Below are 15763 nucleotides of genomic sequence, written 5' to 3'. Positions count from 1 at the left end.
TTAATGGTAACACCTGGATATGAAAGTAGTGATTAATATGCTAGAATGCGGGCTTGAGTCAGAACAAATTTTCCTTGATCTAGGAACTCTACAATTTTGTGATGCATATAAATGGTTACTGGGTACCCCATGGTTAATGTAGATGCTTTCTCATATGCGTAATATACTGCTGCAAGGCCTTGTTGGTAACATGGTAGGTAACCTTGTGCTATGTTGTCCAGCTTAGTGCTATAGTAAGCTATGGGTTGTTTTTTCCTACCACTGCAGGTCTCTTGCATCAATACAACTGATGCATAGCCATCAGTTCTGTTTGCCACATACAGGTGAAACGGTATAGTGTAGTCGGGATTACAGAGGGCAGGTGCCCTTTGTAGTTCTTTCTTTATAGACTCAAATGCTAGCAACGCATCTGTATTCCATCTTAGTGGAGTACTTACATTTTGCAGTCCTGCTTGTTTCATGATTTCTCTCAGTGGAGCTGTTCATTCTGAACTGAAAACAGTCATTCCTAGGAAAGTCATCATCTGTCCTACTGTTTGTGGCAATGGTGTTTTACTTATGCCTTCTATTTGATCTGGGGCTATAGCTTTTGTGCCATATGAAATCAATCGTCCTAAATATTCAACCTGCAGCTGGCAATACTGTAGTTTTGTTTTGGATGCTTTGTGACCTCCTTGAGCTAATTTAGTAAGAACTTTAATAGAATATCTATGACATTGGAACAATGATGTGGAACAAATCGTCAAATCATCTACATACTGCAGCAGAGTACTGTCTATCATTAGGTCTTCTAAATCAGCCTTGAGAACCTGATTGAATATATGTGGTGAGTGTTTAAATCCCTGTGGCATTCTGGTATAGGTATACCGTTTACCAGCATATGTGAATGCAAACAAGTGTCTACTTTCCTCTGCCACCGGAACACTGAAGAAGGCAGAGCATAAAACAAACACAGTAAAGTATTTGGCATCAGGAGGGACATTTGTCAGCAGCGTGTGCGGGTTTGGAACATCAGCTGGCCAATCCTCTACTATATCATTGATTGCTCGTAAGTCATGAATGAGGCGCCATTTAGATTTGTTTGCTTTGATCACAGGAAAAATTGGAGTATTACAGTAACTGTTTGTTTCCATTAATACTCCTGCTTTCACTAGACCTTCAATAGTGTCTTTTATGCCTGTTTCAGCCTCAGGCCGCAAAGGGTACTGTGATTTTCTTGGTAGGCGTGCACCTGGCTTAAGTTGTATTCTTATTGGGCTTGCTGAATTTACCAGTCCTACATCTGTGTCATGCTGAGACCATAACTCAGTTGGTACCTGACTCTCCACTTCCTTAAACAGCTCAGCATCAATAGTCTCTACCAATTTGTATGTTGTTATCATCTGCATTTGTATTTTTTTATTAATCACTACTTCCTGAGGAGTACCCATCAATATAGTCCCACACAACATTTTGATGAAATTTTTGTCAGCAGAATGAAAAATCAGTGGATTTACTGTTGGTTCCCATTGGCACTGTTTAGCCTTTTTCATCAATGGCCCTAAATCTTTTGCTTTCCAATTTTTCCCTACATATAAGAATACACGTGGAGCAGAATCTGCTACATTAAACCAATTTTTTACAAATTTACTCAGTTATACTCAAAGCCACTCCTTGTTTACCTATTATGATGTATTGCGAGGTCATTTAGATTTTTTGTCCTTCAGTTCCTTCCTGCCATTTCTTTTCTATTTTTGCATCTCTCTCAGGATCCTATATCATCGTACAATGAAATTATGATTTTGGCAACTGTGCTTCAGGAATCTGTGCTTCAATAAATTTCCCCATTTATTAATTGTCTGTCTCGCATCATTTTCTACTTGTCCTATCCAGTACACATTTAATCTTGGCTCAGAAATCATCATTTGAGTTCCTATTCCCTGTATGTCTATATACAGTCCCTCTGGAGTCTGATTTGATACCAGGATAGGTATGGATGCACTTTTGTTTTTAGTTTGTAGACAAACTGGAGCGGTCATAGGAATTAGCTGCATTTGTCCCAAAAATCCTATTGTCTTTGCAAATTTTCCAGACAAGGGGAGATGTGAGGCATAATTTGAATTTACACATGTATAAACCGCTCCTGTGTCTACTAGCATGTGTGTGGCCTTTCCCTCTATTTTAACCTGCAGCATAGGTTCTTGATCAGCATTGGTTGTTAAAATTGGGAGCTGACTCTCATCTGTAGGATTCTCTGGGCATCCCTATTGGACCTCCACAAAGGTTTACTGGGCCTTGACATGGACCTCGAAAGGGCTGTTGCCAACTCCCCCACCCCTTCCACCCCCAGGTGGCTGTTGCCATGGATTTATGGGGCAATCACTCTTGATATGTCCAGGCTGCCCACATCCCCAGCACACTCCCGGAGGAAAATTTTTAGGCCTGCCTCTTCCTCTCTGTTCCCCTTGTGATGGTTTTCTTTTCCATCCCATCGTCCCCGGCTGTGGAGCATAGACATTGACAATGGGAGCAGGGATCTGGTGTGTATTTGTATGGATTGCTGTAGGTGGATTTAGCTGGATAGTTGGTGATGGAGAATTTACAGGAGCCATTACTGTCATTTGCTTTGATTCTTCTTTCTTTACTGTAGCTTGAATCTTTTTCTTATGCTTATTTGTTAGTTCTTCAAGTTGTAACTGAGTCAGTTTTCTCTGTAGCTCTTTCTCTTGGTTCTTGAGCTTCTGTTCATTTTTTCTGTATTGATCCACTGCATGAGTCACATGGTCTCAAAACTCCTTGTGTGTTTTGGAGGTTAAGCCGACCACGTCCTCCAGCTTGCTCTTTACAGCTTGTGGCATGGCATCTATCAAAGCATTTCTAAACAATGTAGCCATTAATGGGTCTCCTTCTGGATTCCCTTCAGTTTCTTGCTTCCATCTTTTCAGTTGTCTCTGGACATATGTGATTGTGTTTTCTGTTTCCACCAGCTGTTCCCCCTTTAATGCCTTAGGGTCCACTCTGGTTGGATACTCAGCACACATTGCCTGCCACACTGCTGGACGGTATACATCAAAAACAGTTCCATCCATGTAATAAGAGTCCACAGCTCTATCCAGATCAGATGCTTGAAGGATTTCTTCCATCTTTGCTCATCCTACAATTTTTGCCAGGAGTGCTTTAATGTCCCCCACAACTAAAAGTCTGCCCATTGTTTGTTCTTCAAACACTCTAATCCACTTCCCAGCCCCCTCGTGGATATCAGGGAGGCGAGTGACCAGCCCCTCAAGGCCCTGTGTAGCCCAAGGCACATACTGTCCCTGCGTACCTTTAATTAAAATGGGGAGTTGCTGTGCCAATGGTCTAAGCCTTCCTTTTTCTCTTCCCTGTGCCCATCTTCCTCCATCAAATGATGACTCCTCTTCACTTTCTGTCTCCCTACTGTCCAATAGTCTACTTATATTTCTCACCAATTTATCTGTGTCTCATATAAATTTTTCTGTTTCTCTAATTTTCTATCTATTTGCTCTTCTATTACTTGCGCTTCTGCTTCAATCTCCTCTTCTTCTCTTCTCACTTGCCCTAACAGTACTTTTTCACATACTGTTTCTTCCTCATTCTGTGCTTTTATTTTCTCTAATGCTGTCCGTGCCTGTTCATAACAATCTAAAGGCAGGTTTCTCTTACATTTTCTATCCTGTCTCTTCTTTGATCTCACGCCCAGACTTGTTTGTCTTTCTTTTTCTAACTCCATATGACCCTCCATCTGCATTTCTCCTAAAACTTCTACAGTTCCCTTGAGTATTGGGAACTGACCTACTGGGGGCACATATGGAGGTGGTTTGACAAGGACCTCTCCTTTTTTACTTTTTGCTTTTTCTGCATCCTTCAGTATTTTTCTTGCCTGTCTTATATTTTTCAGAGAATTTTCTTCTTTCTTTTTGAACAGTGCTAGCACTTCTCTCTCTTTTTGTTTCTCTTTTTTTATTTATTTTTTTTACTCATCTTTAGTTTTATAATTTTTTATCAACGTTTCCATTTCCTCGCACAATGCTATATCAAATGTCCCTTCCTTTGGCCATTTTGTCATCATATCTTTGGATCTCTTTTGCCATTTGCTTGAAAGCTTATCCATAAGTTCTCTACACAATGGATATTTTAATCCTAATATGTCCACAGGAGTGGCAGCCATGATTTTTCTTATAATACAACAAACCCTATCTTTAGGAAAAATGTATCAAGGTATCAGTTTTTGTAACAATTTTTATTTGTTCAAATAATATGATTTCCAAAAGAAATTAAATTATTTTCATTTATTTATAAACCAATTTCCCTTATCTTCTTCTATAACATGCACTTTCATTGTATTAATTATTATACCACATATATGTACAAATGTCCTATATGCTGTCAATTTACTTTTAGGATCACTCTGCATCCAAATAGTGCCAAACCACAATAACAGCTACTTTTTCTTAGATAAGCTGAGTCTTTATTTCTTTAACTGATATTTCTACTTGGCATAAAAAGAATGAAAAATTATTTTATCACCATTAATTAAATAAATCATTAAATTTAGAGGATAAACGTATATCTTACTATTTTAATTTGTTTCCTACTACAATAATCTACAAAGCCAATATCTTGAAACAATTTTTCTAATTTGTTTCACCTTCACTTTTCAATGCAAAAATCCCTTTATTATTTTGTGGGGCTCAAATACCTATTCTCATAGATACTTGTCCCCTTTTTTGGGCTCATACTCTCATTCTTAGTCCCTTTATTATTTAGGTTCATACATTCATCCTTCACTCATTTAATATTTAGGGTTCATACACTCATCCACTCCTTTCAAGTGCGACAATAACCGTTCCCCTCTGTTTAGTCACACTCACGTGATGGTCCAGGAGGCACCCACTGTCCACAAGTTACAGATTTTATTTTCTCATACAGCCACAGTCACAGATATACTCACACAGACACAGAAACAGACACTGACAGAGACAGAGACAATTACACATACACTTTTCCTATTCTACACTCCCTGAGTGACATAAGTTCTGCTCTTCACTGATACTCTTCCTCAACACAGTGAAAAGCAGTGCCCTGCAGGATTTTTGCCTACCTGGTCAAAACCTCTGTGATTCACTTCCTCAATACAACAAAGCAGTATCCGCAGGGCTTATGCCTATGCCTTCCTTATACTTTATCTGCTTTTATTTACTGCTATCCATCAAGGCCCACTTAAAAGTAAAAACAGATCATTGCATGCAATTATTTCTTCTGGACTCAGAACCCTTTTATTTTTTTGCTCTTTAAATTTGGAGGAGCTTTTTGAGTGTCCTTACCACCATGGGAAAACTCTGGCAAACAACACAAACTAATTATATAAGCAAAAAATACTTACCTTTAGGTGGCCACCTGTTCGTGTTGCTCGTCCAGCCATACCGCTGTGGTCTTCCACTCTTCTGCTCCTTTCCAATCACGTCGGGGTCACCAATTTGTCATGGCTTCTGCCGCCTCTGTGAAAAATCACTCTCAAAGTCTTGGGGTTTTGATGCCAGAATATAGACTGTATTATCAGAGATAGAAAAGCCGAGTCAGTCTGCAGAGCAACTCCAGAATCTGGGTTTGCACCCGCTTAAATACATATGATCTACCAAGGCGTGGCTAATACATTCCACACATGTCACCACCATCCATCACATTTCCAGTCTGTTGTTTCTCAAGAAGTGAACAGGAAATGGCCATGGAGGGGCCTCACTGTATATTTTCTCTAGTGTCAAAACAGGAAACTCAGTTTACCATATGTGAGGGGCCTCACATTCCAACACAGACACAGCAAGATACATGCTTGACCACCAGAAACAATTGTAGAATAAAATGGCTATATTTACACTGATTATACTTGATTAATTTATATTCAACTTCATAAAAATATTCCACAGGAGCAGGCCTGATAGCCAAAGCGCCAGATATGGGCCCACATTTCCTGCTGTTCTACAAGCAGTTTGGGTTTCCTTGTCATCTGCTACCATGCCACTGTGAACTATCAGAGCCACAGTCATTGACCAGTCAACCTTCCTTTTTTTCAAACCTCTAAAATACAGACTCAGAGCCGTCCATCCATCCCTTTCATTATCAAAGGTGGTGTGATCTGCTAAGAAATCAGTCATAGCTAATTTTAATTTAGCTAATTTTAATTTAAAATGTCCACCTTTTGCCTACATTTTTACAAGACGTTAAATCAACTAACATCTTTTGCTCGATTTCTTTTAAACTCATGGCTTTTGGTACCTGCTCTACACATAATGTTTGTATCTCCTCTGAGGAGAGATTGAGTCCCTTCATCCCCAGACCTGATGCCTCCGGCTTCTCTGTCCCCCTTTTGCTCATTTTAATAGAGAGAGTTGAAACTAAGTAAAACTGTCAGCAACTCACACACTGCATGCACTGTAGACATCGTAAACCATTCAGCGACTCTAGTTCTTCAGCACTTCAGACTTTGTGGCTTCTAGAACCTTCGAAGTCTTTCAGTGTGAATTCTTCCAAGATTCCCTCAGTTCACTGTCTTCTATCCTGCTGACTATGCCAAGAATGTCGGAGCTGAGTGATGTTTCTCTTAAACCAGAAGAAGACAAAAGAGGCCGAGGATGAAGGGCTCCAAAGAGTGGCTTTTATTGATGCTCATGCATGCGTTGGTTGATATAAAAATGAAGAGAAATCTGCAAACAACAGTTGTACTTGTATTTTCTACCCTCCAAATGGGTCATGGGTGTGACCGCACAAGTCTTGAGATGTCTGTTTGCACGTAAAAACACACACTCAATTGTCAGCGATTTGTCACACATCAGCACTTCTTGCAGAAACAAAAATTTCCACACCTCACTTATTACAGGCAAACACAGTGGTGGGCATCATGTATTCAGATACAAGACAAAGGCAGGCCTAACACAGTCGTAAAACCTAACTCAGGCCCCCACATAAGTCATAAATCTTACTGATAAAAACCACGCCAAAATCAAACAAAGGGAGTCCAAAACAGACTACAAATATCATGAAGTCTTGCTCACTAAAGATTGAACTCTCAACTCCTATTGGATGAGGCACACGACAGAACGCACCTCAACCATCAGGAGTAGAAATACCTCTGAAATGCTTCCGGGATTTGCTTCCAGCAACTTTGCTCGCCGTGTGTAGGCACAGCTCATTGCTGCTCTCAGGTGCAGCCTCGTGGCACAAGGAAGTAACATCCGACTTGAAACTGTGGCCATATAATCTCCATCTCGCTGGACGAGTTGAGATTACTCTGTGTTCCACCGAACACTCTAACGTATCCGAAGGAGACCACTGAGCAATCCGAAAAGATTTCTCTTCCCTCTTCAATCAAGTCAACGTCGCTGATTTCTCCGCCAGCCCGCCGAGAATCAGCAGCCATACCACCCACCGACAGAGCGAAGAAACGGCCTCCCGTCATCACCGAGCCTCGAGGAACCGAGTCTGAGTTAAAGGACGGATGAACACACATTCTGCATCCTCATGCGATTCAAGTAAGAGGTTTACATCTGGGCAGAGATAGAATATTATAGTGTGTTATTCTTGTGTACCAAGGTTATTGCTTGTACAGTTTACGGACCGCCATGTCTGCTCATTATTAATACTCAGGGTATTAATTATCATGAATTTGATTTGATGTATTATGGTCTAACCACATTGGACTGTTGTGCATTTCCGCCATCGCGGGTGAGACCGGCAGACTGAGTTTATCCATTAAAGAGTCAAAGAACGCGGGACTTTTATGAGCCGTCCACCGTGTCTCTGAGTGATAAACTAACAGCTGCTTTCTCTCCCACGATCGCGAAATCGGCTTTAGGGCCGTCACTTTATTCTCTCTCTCTCTCTCTCGTACTAACCACACACACACTCGCTCTCTCACACACACACACCCTCATGTGTTATAGAATTATTTTTATTTCCATATCTAATCATATCACTGTTTAGTTTGTAGTTGTAAGCCGGAAGTTTATTGACTGCATTGTATTAATTATTAATTGATATTACTGCATAAATAAACTTGGTTTATATTACAAAGAGAAGTGTTTTGGTTTGTTTTGCATACACCTGTGTCATGCTGACGGGATGTCAGTGCTCGGATTCAAGCCTTCATTCATGGTTTTTTTTCCCGAAAATTGATATTCTTCGGATGTCGATTTTCCTAAGAAAACAATCTAATATTGAGACTGTTATACTATCTGGTTATTAGTCCCTGATTCCAGGGTGGTGCCCTGTCAATGTTAATCCTTATTAATATTCTATTGATTTTTGATAATTGATAATTATCTTTGATGATTGTTGAATCTGAATGATCAATAAGCTAGTGTTAATTTTAATTAATGTTTCATCGGTGTTAACAATAGGCGATTATCTTTGATAATTGTTGATTTAAAGGATTAGAAAAGCTAACATTGATTCTCATCAATGTTCTATTGATTTTAATAATTAATAATTATCTTTGATAATTATTCATTATTGCTAATAACCAAACTTGCTCCTAAACGTAGTGCACTACATTTACTGGAGCCCCATATGAGGTTTTAATGAGTTAGATTCAATTAATTAATTTAAATATTAATTAATAACTAAAGAAATAATTATTAATTATTTCTGATAGTAACACTGATCTAAACAACCAGTAAAGCCCTACACGTCTAAAAATGTACATCACACTTGACGCAATGTGTCTTGATGACGCACCATATGTGAACTGAATGAGATATGAGAGCAAATGTTAAGGGTATGATTATCAGTGAATAATGGCTTAATTTTTTTATCAGTTTCTCACACAATGCCATCATATGGCTTCAGATGTCTAGGAATATAGCACGTGAGTTATATGGACTACCTTTTGGTAGTTTATTTTGCCATTGTTGGAGATCGACAGCCACTGGCCACAATATGTTTTCATGGTATGGAAAAGAGCACTCTAGATATTCTGCAATATATCTTTTGCTTTTTTCCCCACTGAAAGAAATCATCCAGATTTGGAACAACATGAGGGTGTGTACGTGATGACAGAATTTTCATTTCTGGGTGAACTATCCCGTTAAGAGCTTTGGGAATCACACTGATAATATGCAGGAAAGTTCTAGAGATTTACACAGGAAAAGGAAAATGGAAAAAGAAGAGCGACTCCCAACAATGATGGGATCCATTATGGTGGGATTCATGGAAGGTAGGCAATGTTAGCGGGTGGTGGAGGGAAGGGGTGAGGTATATGTTTGGGTGGTTGTATGATTGAGTGGGTGTGTATGTTTGCATGTAGGGTTTGTTAGAGAGGGTTGCTGTCAGACCCCTGCTCGGAATAAGACCCCTACAGCAACCCTCCCATCACTCTGTCTATTTTTACACCCTATTAGGCAGCATGTAATTACACCAAAGCTGCAGGCACTATAATGCCCCACAAACATCACACAGCAGCAACTGATGCCATCCTCCTTTCCTCTCCACCACCACAAAAAATAAATAAATAAATAAATAAATAAAAAATAAAAGAATAAATAAAATAAAATAAAAAATTACACAACCATTCTTTCGTAGCTTCTATAATACTCTGCGGTTCTCCGTTATATTTTGGCTCCATATAATTTCTGACCTGCAGTGCTGCCTCGGCTTCCTCCAGAGCAGGTTTGTCTGCCTCCAGTTTCTCTTCAGCAATGGCCTTGTCAGCAGAGATGGTGTCAACAATGGCCTGAGCTTTATCTTTGACCTTTTGAAACTCAACTTTGACCTTTTCAGCAGCCTGAGCCTTCACGGTCACCTCCTTCAACACCTGATAAAGAAAAATGAAAAGAATAATGAAAAGACTAATATCAATGCAGTAATAGCTGTGGCATTTAATGCTATTATCTGACTCTATAGTTATTAATTTATCTTTTTAATATTTCAGAGTCAATTGATATCTGATAAGCCTGTGGTTGGAAGGCATGGGCCTGCAGTCTTTCATCGAACAGATACTTTCAAGCTTTATGCAGCATGACGGATTGAATTTGTGACTGTAAGTGGGAGGCACAAAGCCATTAAAGGGATCATAGCATGAGGAATCAATTATTTCTTGATCTTCTGAGATAAAAGAGCATGTGTACAATGATCTACAATGAAAACATACTGTAACTTTCAAAAAACCTAACAAAACAAAACAAAACAAAACAAAAAGAGCAGAGCAGAGCAATATTGAAAAACAATCAACAGAACAGAATGAAACGAAACAAAACAAAACAGAACAGAAAAAAAAGAAAAAAAAACATATGTATAGTATGATCCCTTTAACACATGTTCACTTGCATGCTTAAAGATATACATTCAGTTACCATGTCAGCCTTTTCATTGGCAATCTGAAGTTCTTTCTCCTTGACCTCCAGTTCTTTGCTGAGAGCAGCAACCAACTCACCGACTTCCCTGAGTTTCTGGAGGCCAGTGTTCTTCCTAGTGAAATAATACACTTGAACTTCAGTGTCAGTGACACATGCTTCCAGATTCTACCTACTGTATACTTTTCCCAGAAACTATGTCAGTTTGTGGATGACACAAGGCACATCGATAGTGTGTTTACCCTTTTTCTCAACACAAAAAAAGATCTAATATTTGAACTACAGTAGTTAAGGCGATATTGACCTGTCGGCGAGAGTCTGAACCTCTGAGTGCTTCACTTTGTAGTTGAGCTTGTAGTCGTGGATAAAGGACAGGTAGGATTTGGGAGTGACGTGTGTGGAACGTTGATACCTCTGGAAATAATCGGCACACTTTTCCGCCACCATGTCCTGAAAGGAGCCCATGCACTGTACTACTTCTCCCTTCATCTCGGTCTTGCAGTCTATGTCATACGTGGACAAAAAGTGCTCTGACACTGAGGACAAAAAGTATGTTATTTTTTATTCATACAAATAAAAACACTGTTTTTCCAGCAAGGACTACAATCACATTCATTCTGCTACAGCTGATTGCTGTGATGATTCTCTTGATTGTTTTTTGATATGCTTGTTTAAATTATTGCTTGTAGCTTCACTTTTGGCTACATTAACCCTCCTGTTTGTCCTAACAAAGCAGATGTGATGTTCTCTAAAACTAGACTGATTTAAATTTATTGTAGAACAGTTTGTGCCTTCTTTTAATTACTTGTTTATCTGTTCAAAGTTAAACAGTGCTAGATAAGCAATTTTGCTTTGGCAATAAGTCATTGGGGATCTTTTGCGAATGGACAAATAGCATGGTAGACCTTGGGTTGAATGTTGATTATGTACATGTAAATCTGGTCTGACCAGGGGGTCAAGGTTTGGCTGGTTAGATCTGTCATTTAGCCTCTGCTGGAAGATGCCTCAAGTACACCATAACGAAGCCAGAAAGCATTTTTCTCCATTGACTGCAATTCATAAGTATTGTGAAGCTGTGAAATAAATTTTTGGCATACTTATACTTAAGGTTGGGGAGCAACATAATATGTTACGGAGTTAAGTATTTAAAATACAAAATATTATTAACTGCATTCCACTACAATTACAATTTATATCTTTGGTAATCAAAATAGAGTTACATACAAGAAGTATTTTGATTACTGAAGAGATTACTTTGCATTTTATTGGTATTTGTTTAATTTAATAAATACTGTTTAGTTTAATAAATTAATAAATAATGTTTTTATGCAGTTTAGGTATTTTAACAAGAATAGGCCTACATTATGTTTATAGCATGAGAATTGCGAACCAATGTAGCCTTTAGCATTGTATAGAAAGCTACAAATAATTTGTTCGGCCTCATTCTATGATCAGAATCAACATACGATCAGAAAATATGTTGTGTACACTCTGGAGTTTGAAAGTAAGTTTGGAGCAGCAGAAATAGTTAACCTTGTGTAAATTATCATGTGAACATTTGGCTTTATGCAGAGATATATAGTAACAAAATACAAATACCTCATTACTGTACTTAAGTACAATTTTTAAATATTTGTACTCCACTTGAGTACAAATATTTCTGTTGAATTTCACTTTTACATCACTGCATTTTAAAGAGAAATTAAATACTTTTACTCCTTTAAATTTCTCCCGACCCTTTCGTTACTTTTGCAACCGAACACCGCAAAAAATAACATAGCTGTGTGTGTAAATTGCATGGGGATCGGCGATGATGTCTGATTCGTGAAAGAATCATTTGAGTAGAATTTAAAAAAATCTGATTCCTTTGAATAGGTCAAAAAGATTCAAAAAGTGGTCTAAATGATTTGTTTTGCAAATCACGAATATGAATCAAAATCACAAGGAAGCATGCGTCGAACAGCATGTCGCGTGATGTCATCTCCACAAGGATAGAGAAGAAAACACTAATGTAGATTTTAATCTGAGTTTTGACTTTGAATTTATTTGATACGTTTTGGCTTACACATTATGAATGCTGTGAAAGTTGTGCGATCAGCCTCCCGCATTTCCAGGAGACCTGTTCATATCAAGTTTCAATTCAATCAATGCAGTTACTTTTTACATTTAACCAAGGTACAATGTGTATATAATAACTATATATGCTCATGAAAATGTCTATCAATAACATTTGCAAAATGCATTTAACCTGAAACTGATAACAGGATAACAGGAGAATAATTTTCTGAAGATGTGAATGGTGCTTGCCTAAGCAGAACTAGGGTGTTCTGGGTGGTTGCCAAATTGTTGCCATGCTGCTGCTAAGTTGCTCTCTGTGTTTTTAGAACATTGCTATGCAGTTGCTAGGGTGGGTGGATGCCGGATCATTGCTTACTGGCCCAAATGAAAAGAGCCCACCCACAACTCTCAATTCTGGTCACTATGGTCCCTCCATCAGTGTTCTAGATTGTTATGAACTGCTTTTTCTTAATATCAGTCATATGTCAAATCCACATATGTTCGACACAAATGTCAGTTATGCTGTGGTTTATGCTGCGTTCAAGTCCTCTTGGGAAGTTCATATTTATGAGTTCAGAAGTTGTAATTGCAATGTAATATGTGTTCAGCTGATTTTAGTAGGACAAAATAGGCCCATTTTGCAATTGCCTATAAGACTATTCAGGTAGTTTAATGCTTTTAATTGATGATTATCTATCTTATTTTATCATTCCACATCATAAACCAGCTAAATGAGTCTCATTTTCTGGTAAGCTTTATCCTTCATCAACGGTACAAAAATGCATACAATATCAACTGTACAGTTAAAGTCCACAAATAAAAACTAATTACTGTATGTCCAATACCAATTTACTTGATTCTTGCCATGACTCTTTAATCGTAACACCCCCAACTCTGAAAACTGGGCCTACAAGTAAATCCCACTGGTAATTACGGCTTTATGATGGCATTCATTTGTGCTCATTTTGTAAATACAATCTTTCTGACATGACATGAATGCACCATTAATTCATATTGTTTAATTTTTTCTTTTCACCAGACAAGTAGTACATTTACTCACTGACAAAATGGTCACAGCAGTTCTTGAGCTAACTCCTCCTAATATAAACTCCAGCACGGCACCGCTACTCAACTAATTTGCCAGAGGTATAAAATTGGCTGTGCCGAAATGTATGTGATTTACTGTTACATTTTTATACTTGAGTAAATTTAATATCAGTTACTTTATAACTTTTACTTCAGTATTTTTTCTCGTGAGCTACTTTAACTCTAGTCTATTTCCATGAAGGTATCTTAACTTTTACTTAAGTATGACGAATGGATACTTTATACAACACTGGCTTTATGCTAAGCTAAAATGTTATTACCAGCCCTCACATGCACCTGTTACCAGGCATCATTATATTTCATTGTGAATTCTATAAAAAAAACGAAAAAAAAAAATTATATATAAATTCCACATACGATCATATTTTTTTTTTCTCTAGAAAGACCTATCATTATATGGCAAATATTTACTGCAAAAATCTTATTCTTAATGAGAATTGTTGTATTGTTTTACTGTAGAGACAAGAACATTTACTTGAGAAGCAACACCACATAAGATAAATAAAGTGGACCTACTTTATATTAGGTGGCCTTAACTACTATGTACTTAAACATTTGATACAATGTACTTAGTATGTACATACATGTTGTTGCATTGTAATTACATTTAAAATACTTGCATTTAATTACATTTGTAGTTACATGGTTAACTTTACCCCTAATCCAACACTTACCCCAAAACCTAACACTTTAACTTTGAAATACACTGGGGATTCTTATTTTTAAATGTTTGCACTTCACTGCTTCCAGCTGCTCACTCAAACAAATAAGGGATATAAAATGTGCATTCCTACAATAATCTACAACGTATTAAAATATAAACAATTAAAAGTAAACATTGTCATATTTCATCAATAATACATCATCATCAACAGTTGATCTTTAGTGATCGCTTGTCATAAATTTCCGATATGGCTTAATGATTGTGAACTGCTCTGCAACAGCTGAAAACACTCACATGCCCCCGTGTGCTTGGAGAAAATGCAACAGTTCTGCGTTTTCACTTTGAAGGACACAGCGCATGCATTTATTTAATTAAATCATATTCTTTTGAAGTATGATAATCACATTAGGTCATATCATGATTCCTGTCTCATCCACCTCCAAATTTAAGACCTCTTTAAATAAAAATTAAGATTTTTGTTGTATCATTTAAGATATTTAAGACATTTTATGACCTTACATTTTGGAAAACTGAATTTAAGATATTTTAAGGAGCCGCAGGAACACTGAGTACATAGTAGTTAAGGCCACCTAATATAAAGTGTGACTTAAAGTGTTTATAAATTCTTATTACATGGCTCTCTGGAATACTCAATTCTGATTGTTCAATGGCACCATCTATCAATCTGCTATTTCTCTGTAACAACTGCACCTCCACGTATCATCTGTGTATTTGCAAGTAATCTCTCTTGCTTCTGGAATCACTGTGCAATCTCTACAAGTAACCTTATAAAATTATTTCAACTCAAAACAATGTTTCATGTGCATTTATTTATTTATTTGGCAAGTAGTCTTGTAATAATATGCACAATGAGCAGTCAGACAGTCATTCATTGCAAAATATACACCAATAGAACTTTGACACGAACCGGAGACGGACATAAGCAGATTATCAATTTATTTCTTCTAACATAATTACATAATTCCAATGCAAATCAATATAAATTTCCATGTATTTTTTTATTTGGTTTGTAGCCATGGAATAAGTGGAATAATGTTCAATCAGACAGTCCACTTCACGTCGGGGTCCTGATCACCCTGTCGGGGTTTACTTTGTGATAACAGCTGACTGACAGTACATTATCCCTTACATAATTAGCCGTTGTACTCGTGATTTGTGTGAAAGTGAATAAAACACAGTGTTTTTAGCACTTCTAGTGTTAAGTTTATCGGGAACTGAGGCGAAATGTAGAACGGAGGCAAAACGTAGAATGTGGCACATAAAGCTCAGTTTGCAAAAATTTCAGCCATGAAACTCCATGTGGTACAGGCTGATAGGTTCTGTGAACTTGTTATTATTATGATTTAAGTCAGTAGCCAATTAAGCTATTTGGCCAAGAGGCCCAGGCACACATAGAAATTAAGTTCATTAGCATTATGCCATTTGGCCAGTGGCCAAGGCAGACCTGGCTAGAATACATTCCATGCACACTGCTCTTCGGAGCAGCAGCAGTACACAAGTCTTGGCAACAGATCTGTTGATTGGGTAGGGTTGTGTTGTGTTTATGTGTTATGCGATTTGTGTAGCTTCC

The 15763-nt window shown here is 37.8% G+C and overlaps 1 pseudogene; it reads right to left on the bottom strand.

Annotated features, from left to right (window-relative positions):
* Positions 1–15763, bottom strand: part of LOC127452690 (dynein axonemal heavy chain 5-like) — a 220522-nt pseudogene that overhangs the window by 105557 nt on the left and 99202 nt on the right.

Source organism: Myxocyprinus asiaticus, chromosome 15 (genome assembly GCF_019703515.2).
Source record: "Myxocyprinus asiaticus isolate MX2 ecotype Aquarium Trade chromosome 15, UBuf_Myxa_2, whole genome shotgun sequence".
NCBI lineage: Eukaryota > Metazoa > Chordata > Actinopteri > Cypriniformes > Catostomidae > Myxocyprinus > Myxocyprinus asiaticus.
Note: the sequence above shows the minus strand (reverse complement) of the source record. Positions and strands in the feature narration are given on the sequence as shown.